General features: G+C 43.0%; 1 protein-coding gene across 5 annotated transcripts in view; it reads left to right on the top strand.

Moving 5' to 3' along the window:
- Positions 1-982: 982 nt before the first annotated feature.
- The window catches only part of llgl2 (LLGL scribble cell polarity complex component 2), a 76773-nt gene continuing 65946 nt past the window's right edge, over positions 983-11809 (top strand). For 3 of the 5 annotated variants that reach the window (XM_078401233.1, XM_078401229.1, XM_078401230.1), the window contains exon 1: positions 4467-4625. The gene's annotated coding sequence lies outside the window, so the exon portion shown is untranslated. Of the gene's footprint in view, positions 1004-4466; positions 4626-4763; positions 4838-11809 lie in introns of those variants that run through there. The other 2 variants (XM_078401231.1, XM_078401232.1) reach the window with 2 other exon arrangements.

The raw sequence follows: 11809 nt of genomic DNA, 5'->3' as shown, positions 1-11809 counted from the left end.
AACACGGAAGGAGGCCATCTGGCCCATCGAGGCTATGCCAGCTCCCGGGGGGATTATCCTATTAGTACGATTCAAACTCCTTGTTTTTATGACCTATTTTTGTTCATTTCCAGCCCCTTTGATTATTTTTGCCACTTTTCTAAACCGGGGTGAATTTTGAACGTGGAAGGAAACTGGAGCACTTGGAAGAAACGCACGCTGTTGCGGCGAGGCCGTGCAAACTCCACACAGACAGCACCCGACGTCAGGGTGGAGGCTAAGGCCACGAAGGAGCTGCTCAGACTGCTACGCTAATGTGCCACCATTTTTTTTTGTCTAGAAAATATTGTGCAGTTGTGTTCTCTATCTTCTGTGGGTAGAGGATTCTAAAAGATTCATCATTCTTTACATGAAGTACTTTCTTTTAATCTCTGCCCTGAACGGCTAGCATAAATAGTTGCGCAGCTGATGGAGCTACTCCCTCACGGCAGCCGCGACCTGGGTTCGATCCTGACTGTAGGTGCTGTCTGTGTGGAGTTTGCACATTCCCCCTGTGACTGTGTGGTTTTCTTCGGGTGCTCCGGTTTCCTCCCACATCCCAAAAGATGTGCGGGATTGTAGGTTGATTGGGCTCTGTAAAATTGGCCCTAGTGTGCAGGAAGTGGATGAGAAAGTGGGATAACAGAACCAGCGAGTTTGAATGATTGATTGTCGGGGTGGACTCGCTGAAGGGCAGTTTCCTTGCTGAACCTCTAAATTTAACTAAGCTCCTCACCTCTTTGGTTTCTCCAACTCTCTGATAATGCACTGATAATTGTGGCACTGCTTGTCCAGGAGTGATCGTTGATGTATCTTTAAATACTAGGTGTCTACATAGTCCCCAGCCTCCATCAAGTCACCTGAGTACAGAAAAGACTGCAGAGAAGAGGTTTACAACCGGAATGACCCTCCGCATAGCTTAACTTCATGGTGTATTGTCGACAGTCCCAGTGTGAGACCGAAGTGATGCCAGAATCTGCAGATGGTAAGATACAAAATGCTGGAGTCACTCAGCGGGTCAGGCAGCATCTCAGGAGAGAAGGAATGAATGGGTGACGTTTCGGGTCGAGACCAAAGGGACCTGAAACGTCACCCATTCCTTCTCTTCTGAGATGCTGCCTGATCCGCTGAATTACTCCAGCATTTTGTGTCTACCTTCAATTTGAACCAGCATGTGCAGTTATTTTCCTACCAGAATCTGCAGAAGTTCTTTCTCCAAGTTGAATGGTGGCATTAATCGCAGCCTCCACTAGGGGGACACGATCCGCTGGTTTAGAGGACAATAATGCAAGCTTCAAAAGAGTCTAATTCTGTTGTGGGCCGACAACAGAACAATGAAATCCTTGCCCGAGGCAGCATAACAGGTGGTATCATAAACGTAATATACAGATAATATATTTAAAAAAATTAAGTTCTCTATTTTTTTTAAAACGCAATACTAGTGCAAAAAACAAATCCTCAGTCCAACCAATGACAGTCCACACAGGTTCATTGTTGAGGTTGGTATGTGATGTTCCTGAACCTGAAAATGGGAGTGTGGCCAGCGAAATGTGGTTCTTTGATGATATTGGCTGTGTTTTTGAGACAGCACTTGCTATAGATCAATTTGATGCTGTGGTCAGTACTTGTGATTGACCAGGCAGTGTCTATCACTCTTTGTAATTTCCCTATCTCTTAGGATACGATTATAAACATTCTAATGGTACTCCAGGCTTGTCACAAAAATAGATAGAAAACAAGTACAGTATATAGGAACTAAGAAATTGAGCAAGAATTGGCCATTTTTTCCTTAAAGACTGCTCCATCAGAAATCAATTTCTTTGCTGATCAACTCATTTTTCTGCACTTTCCCCATATACCTTTGATTTCTAATATCCAGGTATCAAATCAATTTCTGTATTAAACAAAACTGACTATGAGCCATTTTGCGTTTATTAGCTATTTTAGCATATTGTATCGGCACGGTAGCGCAGCGGTAGAGTTGCTGCTTTACAGCGAATGCAGCGCCGGAGACTCAGGTTCGATCCTGACTACGGGTGCTGCACTGTAAGGAGTTTGTACGTTCTCCCCGTGACCTGCGTGGGTTTTCTCCGAGATCTTCGGTTTCCTCCCACACTCCAAAGACGTACAGGTATGTAGGTTAATTGGCTGGGTAAAATGTAAAAATTGTCCCTAGTGGGTGTAGGATAGTGTTAATGTACGGGGATCGCTGGGCGGCACGGACTTGGTGGGCCGAAAAGGCCTGTTTCCGTCTGTATATATATGATATGATATCCTGAGGTATTATTTTTTAGACACCAAAAGATTGTCTTGAGTTAAATATTAAGGTTACATATAGGACTGGGAGGACCCAGAGGTGTGGCTAGGGTTATGAGTATATTCTTCCAGCACTGACATAATGCTTTAGTGTGATAACGAAGAGTTTGCTGAATACAAGGTTCAGTGGATATATGAGAAGTGCCTGCTGGATAAAAGGTCTGGCAAGTCAGTATTGGTCATGTAGGAAGGACGATAAGATATTAGATTCTTACCAAGTGAATGATGAGATATGTCAATATGTTTCATTGCAACTTCAAATAAACGACTAACTAACTGAAATGTCGTGAAGATCTTTGTTGTTATTTGTGTGAAGAAGTGTCGCTCCCGTTCCTTCGTCATACAGTAAGCTTTGGGGCTTTATAAGGAAGACGAGAAGCTGCCATAACAGTGACTGAACTTTCACAGATCTCAGGAGTAGAATTTTCCAAAGATTTGCCATCTGCATGAAGAATTGTCTTCTCATATCAGTCATAAATGGCCAACTCATTATTCTGAGGGTGTAACCTCAGATTCTAGATCCCTCGCTCAGGGAATCTTCCTGCATCCAGCCTGCCAAGCCGTAATATTTTTCTAAGTGTCAATGAGATCTTGCCTCATTCTTCTTAATTCCTGCCTAGTCTCGTCAGCCTCCTCATACAGCAAATTCTCTTCTGTGGAACCAGTTAATCACCCTCAGAAGCAAGGACATAGTCTATAAGTAAGGGAATGGTGTACAATACTCAGGTGCAGTTTTGCCAAGCTACCTTGTAATGGGAGTAAGACTCAAATTCTCTTATCATAAAAACAAATAAATCATTTGCCTTCCCAATTGCTTGCTGCACCTATGTGTTAACTTTTAGTGACTTTACACAACTCGGGGGAGATGATTCCTGTGATCTTCAATATACTGATTACTGTACAATTTCATTTTAAATTTTGGAGAATCCAAAAATCTTTGGATGCTAAAATTTGAAATAAGAACAGAAATGCTGGAAACACTCCATAGGTTAAACACCACGTGTGGAAAGAGAAACATATTTAACATTTCAGACTGAAAACTTTCTCTTTCCACGATCCCTATCTGGCCTGAAGGTTTCTGGCATTTTCAGATTTATTTTTGCCAATCATTGTGGACCTTTACTGTGACCTCCATGTAATAATTACTGCAGGTACTGATGCTTTTGCAGGTACTGATTATTGGAATATCCAATGTACTGGTTATTGTAATAAGCCCAATTTGTGACCTTGGATTTATTGAATATAGTGTTCTTTCTTGTATAGATGCATGCTATTATGCACTGATTATAGTGATGTAAAGATTAATGTGATCTCTCGAGGCTGTTGTAATCTATTAACTGGTCACTAACTCATCTCTTTTGTAGAATCTAGAGGGATGGCGATAGGAATGTGGAGGTGAAAAAATGGGATTAGTGTAAGTGGGTGTTTAATGGTTAGCATGAACCTGTTGGGCCAAAGGGCCTGTCTCCTGTTTCACTCTATGACCATAAAATCATTTCCATTTATTTTCCAATGTATGCTACTGCCTCCAACCCACTTGTCATCCCAGCTTGGACATACATTACCCTTCCTTTGCCACTGCTGGGACCAAAGACGGCAATTTCTGCCAGAAGGCCCTGGTATCCCTTAAATCATCAAAAGCAATACATTTCAGAAGGATATATTTAGTCCACCAGTCATGTGGTGCCTTCATTAAAGGGTATTACTTTTTCTATTTTTTTCTCAAAAATCCTACAATTTCTCCCCTTTTCAAGGACACCTCAAATTCTTGAAACTTACAATTTTTGAAACTTACAATTGTATCTGCCTCTGCGCCCTTGTTAGGCTTTGCATTTGCGTACCCGATCTTAACATCTTAAGATAAAATTCCCTCTTGTGTTTTTACCTTCACTTCCTAAAACAATCATACAGAAGCAATCCTGTCATTCCTGCTTCTGGAAACATATTTTTTGGCGTATTAGCTAAGTGCAATGTCTTTGTTTTCTTTGTGCAAAACTTGGTCAATCTCAACGCTGTTGTTTAACTGCTTTCTGGTCAAGAGGTTTTGGATACCTCAGTACACATTAAAGGCGCTTTACAGAAACAAGTTGTTGTTGAGAGCCACATTAAAGGGGAGGCGCGCTGGAGGCGCTGTGTGCCGGGCGCTGTGATTGTGCGCTGCAGAGCCGGTGCGGTCCCTTTAAGAGGTTACCTGGCAGTTGCACCTGGCTGGCGGAAAGGGTGACGCTGGATCCGGCCGGGACACACCTAGAGGAAGGCTGGGAGGCAGCGAGACCTCGCCGAATGCCCAGGTAAAAGTGAAAGAGTGCGGGTAACCGAGCGACACACCCTCCCTCGGTTGTGTAGCGCGATTGTCAGGCTGAGCCCGGGTCGGGCCTAGAAGGAGAGGCGCAGCCTGGGGCTCGGCTACCAGGAAGAAGTGGGGCGTTTGCGACTTGCCGGAGCTGGGCGAGAGGTTGCTCAGCGGCTGGGCGCCGGGTCAACCAGGCCAGGATCCAGCTGGGTAAATACTGGTACTAGTTTGGCAACAGTTAACTTGTTGGGTACTGTGATACCTAGCTGTGTAAAGGGACGATTTAGCCATAGTGATAACTATTGTGTGGACATAACCAGCCTAATAATGTAATGGAGGTAATAATCATGTTAGTAGTTCTTTGAGCACGTGAACTATGTTGGTGACCAGGTAAAAGTGACATGGCGGGGTTTAGAGGGTTAATTTTGTGGGAAATTTGGTTATTACAAGAACATTTTGAAAGACTGGAATGATTGGACTGAAAGTGATGAAAATCTGGATCTCTCTTCCTTAATGCCTCTTTTCTCATCTATGGATGCCCGCTCGAAGGGTGAAGGGAAACTTTGGCGGTCAGTTGGAGTTTTGAAGGTGGAGGATACGCCTGTGAACTCTTGAACCGTGGTTCTATGTTCGCTGTGCTGTGTGTTATGTGGTGTATGTTTGCGCGTTTTTTATTGGTTTGTAGTTAGTGGTTGATTGTTCCTAGCGTAGGCACATTGCCACAGACGGCTGTAACAGTCTGGAGGTGGATGAGGGAAAAAGTTGAAATGGTTTCCCGATTTGGGCCATTAAAGACTCCTTTAGACAACGAAGCACTTGTGTTTGTGAATGGCTTGGGTGGGCCATGACATCACCAGGAGGGGGCAGTGCTGGGTTAGGTGCTCTTCTGCTCTCAGGGAGTGGCCCAGTAAGACATGGTGTGGTCGCTTTCCCACGACTGTGCTACTAAAATTGGGGCTACAGTGTTATGACATTATAATGTTATGATACTACTTATGACTAAATTACTTTTGCACCCATTAATGTTAGACATACATGGACGTATGTGTCCATGCTTGTCTGAGTTTTGGCAAAAGTGCTGAACTGCAGTAAAATGTCTTGTGTACGCAGATACAGCTTACGTGTATTTTCCCTACTAGGAATTTGGGAAATGAAGTGGAATGCAACTTGTCCTAAAGACACAGGAGTAGAGTCAGGCTATTGAGTCTGCTCTGCCATTTGATCAAAGCTGATCTATCTTTCCCTCTTAATCCCATTCCCCTGCCTTCTTCCCATGAACCTTTGCCCTTGCTAATCGAGGACCTTTCAATCTCGACTGAAAAATAGCCAATGTCGGTCCCCACAGCTCTCTGTGGCAATTAATTCCACAAATTCACCATCTTCTAGGTAAAGGAAAAACCTCTTCTCTATTTTGACGGTATGTCCTTTTATTCTGAGGCTGCTCCTTTTGGTTCTAGACTCGCCCATTACTGGATGCATCCTTTTCATGTCCACTCTAGCTAGGCCTTTCAATATCTGGTAGGCTTCAATAAGATCCCCCCCCCCCTCATCTTTCTAAACTCCAGCGAATGCAGGCCCAGAGCCTTAACGCTCTGTACTTTAACGCAATCATCCCTGGAATCATTCTCATAAGCCTCTTCTAGGCCCTCTCCAAAGCCAAGACGTCCTTCCTCAGATATCATTTATCTGTGCACTGTGGACTGCTTGATTATATTCATGTGTAGTCTTTTCTTTGACTGAATAACACGCAAACAAGCTTTTCACTGAACCAAAGTACACGTGACTATAATAAACTAAACTAAAACAATATGGGGCTCAAAACTGCTCTCAATATTTCAAATGTTGCCTTGCCAGCACCTGAAAGCCTCAGCATTACATACCTGCTTTTATATTCTAGTCCCATCAACATGAATGCTAACATTGTATAGGTGAAGGACAGCTGAAGGACATTGGGACACTTGAAATATAACAGTGACCACATCCTCAAAGTAATGTAAAGAGCAATGCAATAATCTAAACTTCATTAATTACTCTTTAGAATCTGGATGCCGCTGGCAAGGCCATCGTTAATTGCCTGTCTCTAACTGACTTTAAGATGATGGAGAGCCACCATCTTGAATTGCGTCTGCCTCTTGACGAAGGTACTCCCTCAGCTGTTGGGCAGATCTGATTGAAACTGAGTGGTGAAGTTCAAATTGGGGTGGTGTGCAATTTGAAGATGAAACTGCAGATGTTGTTCCTGTGTGCCCCCTCCATGGATGCGAACATATTTGGGAGGTGCTGTTGGTTTTCCTACAGTGCATTCTGTAGATGCTGCTCACTTCAGCCAGTGTGTATCAGTAGAAGGATTTAACATTCAAGGTGCTGGATGGATTCAGTCAAACAGTTTTTGTTCTGGATAATGTCTGGTGTTGTTGGAGGATGCACACATCGATCAAGTGCTACATCTTCCTGATGTGACTTGTAGATGGTGGAAAGGTTTTGGCATTTCAAAAGGTGAGTCATTTAGCACAGGATACCCACCTTTCATCTGCTTTTGTGGCTGCAATATTTGTGGCTGCTCCAGTTAATTTTTTGATCAGTGGTATTCACCAGAATGTTATTGATTGGTGACTCAGTAATACCACATGTCCTGACAAAGTGTGAACTTGTGAGCAAATTGTTGTGTAAATGTCTCCTTCTGACAATGCCTTCCATTTGTTTATTAGTGATTGAGTAGAGGGGGCAGTAATTAGCTAGATGTAATTTGTTGTGCTATTTGCAAAGAGGCAAAGCTAGCTCCGAAACAAGTCTTTAGCTCTGCAGCAATGTTGTTGTCATGTCCTGTAGTTTTTGTTGCTCTCAGTTGTTTCTTCGTACAATGTAGAGTGAATTAAATTGGCTGAAGATGGCTTTCATGATGACAGAGTTTTGTGGAAACTCTGACGGATCTTCCATTTGCCACTGAACACAGTTGTGAATGCTTCAGTCTTTATCCCTGCAAGCAGGATCCTGTCATTTGTTGAGGACTCCATCATTGAAGCCACCACCTCCTATTTGCTGTTAAATTGCCCACTGCTATTTGTGGCTAGATGTGGCAAATATTTTAACTGATCTGTTGGTTATGGGGTTGCTTAGCTGTGCCTGTATGCTGTATAGCTTGCATGTGGTCCTGTGGAGTTTCACCAATTTTTAAGGACATTTGGTGCTGCTTCTGAGCGTCTTGTTCTGCATTAATTGAATCAGGGTTGATCCCCTGGCTTGATAGTAATAGCGGGGGATGTGATGGGATGTGATGGGATGTGAGGCTACAGATTGTGATGGTAAGTATTGCTGCTGCTGGACCAGAGCGCCTCGTGCATGGCCAGGTTTAGGCTCCCAGATCAGCTCTGAGTTTATGCCACTTGGCACGAGTATAGTGCGCACAGCATCAAGGTGGAACTTTGTTTCCACAAGGATTGTACAGTGGTTACTTGAACCAATGCTGTTGTAGATGTATTTTATGTTAGGAAACTGAAAACTGGAAGTGGTTTATTCTTTGTTGGCTCCTCATTATCTATGACAGATTCAGTCTGGCAGCGGCATCCTTCAGGGCTCGACCAGCTTGGTCAGAGGTGCAGCCAGGCTGCTCATGGTGATGGATGCCAAAGTCCACTCCGTCCTTGATGTGTTATTTCCTAGAGTTGCTCAAGGTGGAGGAATATTGATTCTTCATCTGAGGGACAAGGCTGAGGAGTGGTCAGTGAGAAATTTATTTGCCACATTTGACAATCCATGAGTAGATTGTACACGTGACCCATATAATACATTCCCCAGTCTGTGGGCCAGCTTTTGTTTAAAGGTGTGGCGATGGCAATACCTGTACTTTAATATCCCAAGGGTCATGTCTCCTTGGTCAGACTTGGTAGAGTCAAAACTCTGCTTGGATTATGCTGGTCAGGTACATGACTTACCAAGGGACTGTAATGGAGATTAACAGAAGTCTAATTCTCTGAATAAAACTCTTGATTTGATGCTTGGGAGAGCTATTACACAGCTTTGTTTTTTTGTGAGAACTCTGCAAGGTTGACTGAGTAGGGAGTGACTTTGCCTAAGGTGATGTCAATTAGATCCAGTTGTATATTTTTTTTCTACTGTCAATATTGCTGTAACGCACAACTGAATGGGTTCCTGGGCCACTTTAGAGTCCAGCACTCATTGAAGGTCACATGTGGGCTAGGATGGGTGAGGATGGCAGATTTCCTGATTTACATTTTAAAATTCCATCTGGTTCACTATACTTTATTTTTTTTTAATATAATTTTTAAATTTCAATATTCTCAAATAGTTCCTACACATTGAAGGGTGGCAGTGTGATCCACCATTTAAGGAAGGAGGGATACTGAAAATTAGGTGATAGATCTGTTAGCCTAAGGTCACTGGTAGAGAAACTGCTTTAATGAAGTAATAGCAGAGCACCTGGAATAGTGTTGATAGGACTAAACAGGTTCAGCATGGATGTCTGACTAATCTGCCAGAGTTCTTTGAGGATGTGGCTAATAGAGTAGATAAGAGGGACCAGTGGATTTTGTGTTTTTGTGAAGGCTCCGCTCCTTCAACATCTGCAGTAAGATGCTGCAGATGTTCTACCAATCTTGGTGGCCGGTGCCATTTTCTTTGTCGTGTGCTGGGCGAAGGCCGTGGACGACAACAGGATTAACAAGCTCATCAGGAAGGCTGGCTCCGTCCTGGGGGTGGAGTTGGATTCATGGGAGGCGGTCTGGGAAGTGAGGATGCCCCTCAAACTGTGGGAATATCTTGGACAATACAGCTCACCTCCTCCATGACACACTGGTCAACCTGAGGAGTATCTTCAGCAACAGACTGGTTCCACCAAGATACAGTATGGAACACCACAAGAGATCCTTCTTCCCTGTGGCTATCAAACTGTACAATTCCTCCTCCTTTTGGGGGGAAGATTGACTCCCCTCCCCACCCCAATCTTTGCACATCCCCAATCCTTTCCACTCGTCACTTTAATTTCAAGTTTCATATATCTTGTTATGTTTTATGACTGCTGGCAGACCAATTTCCTTCCTGGGATAAATAAAGTTCTACCGTATCATATCTTATTCGGATTTTCAAAAGGCTCTTGATAAAATCCTGCACAGGCAGTTGGTCAGCCAGTTAGAGAACATGGAATCGGGCATAATACACTGGCATTGATTAAGAGTGGGTTAACAGACGCATCTGTTTAATTTCTCAAGTTGACCAATGTCAGTGTGGTGCTAAAGCCCCAGATATCTGGGATCTATGTCAATGATTTGTCAGAGGGAACCAAATCAAAACACATTTCTAAGTTTGCAGAAGATACCAAGTGGAATTTGGAACATTGAGTAGAATATCAAAAGGCTTCACTTGTATAAGCTGAGTGAGTGGGTAAGAACATGGGTAGGTGGTGCAGAAAGTTGAAAAAGAGGTTTTGTGTTTTGCAAAGAACAGAAAAGTAACCTTTTTTAAAAAAAAATGGTGACCAACTGATGAAGGTTGTTCAAGGTTCCCTGTTTCTAAGTCACTGAGCTAACCTATGGTGCAGTGTGTGATTAGGAAGGCAAAAATCAAACCGCCGTAGGAACTCAGCAGGCCAAGCTGCATCTGTGAAGGGAAATGGACAGACAACATTTTGGGTTGAGACCCTTAAGACTGTCGTTACTTAAAGATGTGCGTGCGTAGTGGGAATACAATGAAGATTCAATTGCCTGGTTCAAGGGATGGTGGGTTCCCACATGAGGAGACATTGAGTAGGTTGCAACTGCATTCGGAAGAATGAGAAATAATGTAATTAAAAAGTACACCATTCTTACAAGGCTTGAGAAAGTGGATGTGGGAAGGTTTCCCTGGCTGGGGAGTTTGAGTTTAGAACCAAGGGTCAGAGTTTCAGAATAAATGGTGGGTTAGTTAGGATTAAAATGAAGAGGTACTTCACACAAGGTACTGAATCTTTTGGAATTCTCTATCTTGGACAGTGGATGTTCAGCATTTGGTTGCATTCAAAGTAGAGGTTGAAAAAAATTCTGGATACTGAGCAAACGGGGTATGCTTGATAATGGAGCTGTGGTAAAGATCAGTCAAAGTCTGCAGAAAGGTCTCGAGCCAAAACACCACCCATTCCTTCTCTCGAGAGATGCTGCCTGTCCAGCTGAGTTACTCCAGCACTTTATGTCTATTTTCGGTATAAACCAGCATCTGCAGTTCCTTCCTACACACGACGAATGACCGAGTGGGCTCAGCTCTAGTGTTCTATGTTTGGGTCTTATTAAAAGTCCAGTTTACTAATAACTTAATTTAAATTCCACAAATGCCATGGTGGGATTAGAATTGGGCTCTCCAGATTTTTAGTTCAAACATCTAGCTTACTAACGCCTGATGTATCTATTTTTTATAGGATAAATAATAGAGCATTGCAGTTTCTGGAGAATGTTTGTAAGTACAAGCGAAAAGTGCCTAAAATGCTTCCTGCAAGAGATGAAGATATTTCTGTTCCTAGAGTGAATAGAAACTGAAGTAGGTCATTTTCATCCCTCGTGCTCCTTTATTTCTAGTTAAGGGTAATGTTAAATTGAAAAGTAGGGCGTTCAAAGTAGCAAGTCTAGTGTTAGAACAGAGGACTGTTTTTTTTCTTCAGGATCTAGCAGTGAAAGACTGCTGCTCAACAAGGTGAATAAATTGATTTTGATAGAACTTGCATAATACTGTAAAAATGTCAATGGATATATTAAAAATGAAAGGAATGGGCAAAGTTAGTTAAGGACCTCCAGAAAATGATGCTTAATTAATATCGGGGAAACAAGATAACGACGAAACATTCGAGGGTGGGGGGGGGGGTGGGTGGGTCAGCAATGATGTTCTCCCTTTCGGAGAGAGCATAGAAAACATTAAGCTTTTAAGGGAGTGTTGCATTGCTGTCACTTGAGGTACTACTTGGTTTCCCCATATACATATAGGATGTAATTGCAAGCCCTGCCGCATCTGCCGAACGACCGACTGATCCTCCAGTTTAGACCGAAAGCGTCTGCTCTTCTGATGGACTCGAAAAGATCGTGTCTGGCCTTGTGTGACCTGTATTGCCAAACGTAAATGCCAGACGTAAATGCCCAAGTTTTTCTTATAGATGTCAAGACTGACCTCACTGAGTGTATGTATAGGAAAGAACTGTAGATGCTG

The sequence above is a fragment of the Rhinoraja longicauda genome, chromosome 6 (assembly GCF_053455715.1).
Source record: "Rhinoraja longicauda isolate Sanriku21f chromosome 6, sRhiLon1.1, whole genome shotgun sequence".
Lineage (NCBI taxonomy): Eukaryota > Metazoa > Chordata > Chondrichthyes > Rajiformes > Arhynchobatidae > Rhinoraja > Rhinoraja longicauda.
This window is presented reverse-complemented; position numbering and strand designations above follow the sequence as displayed.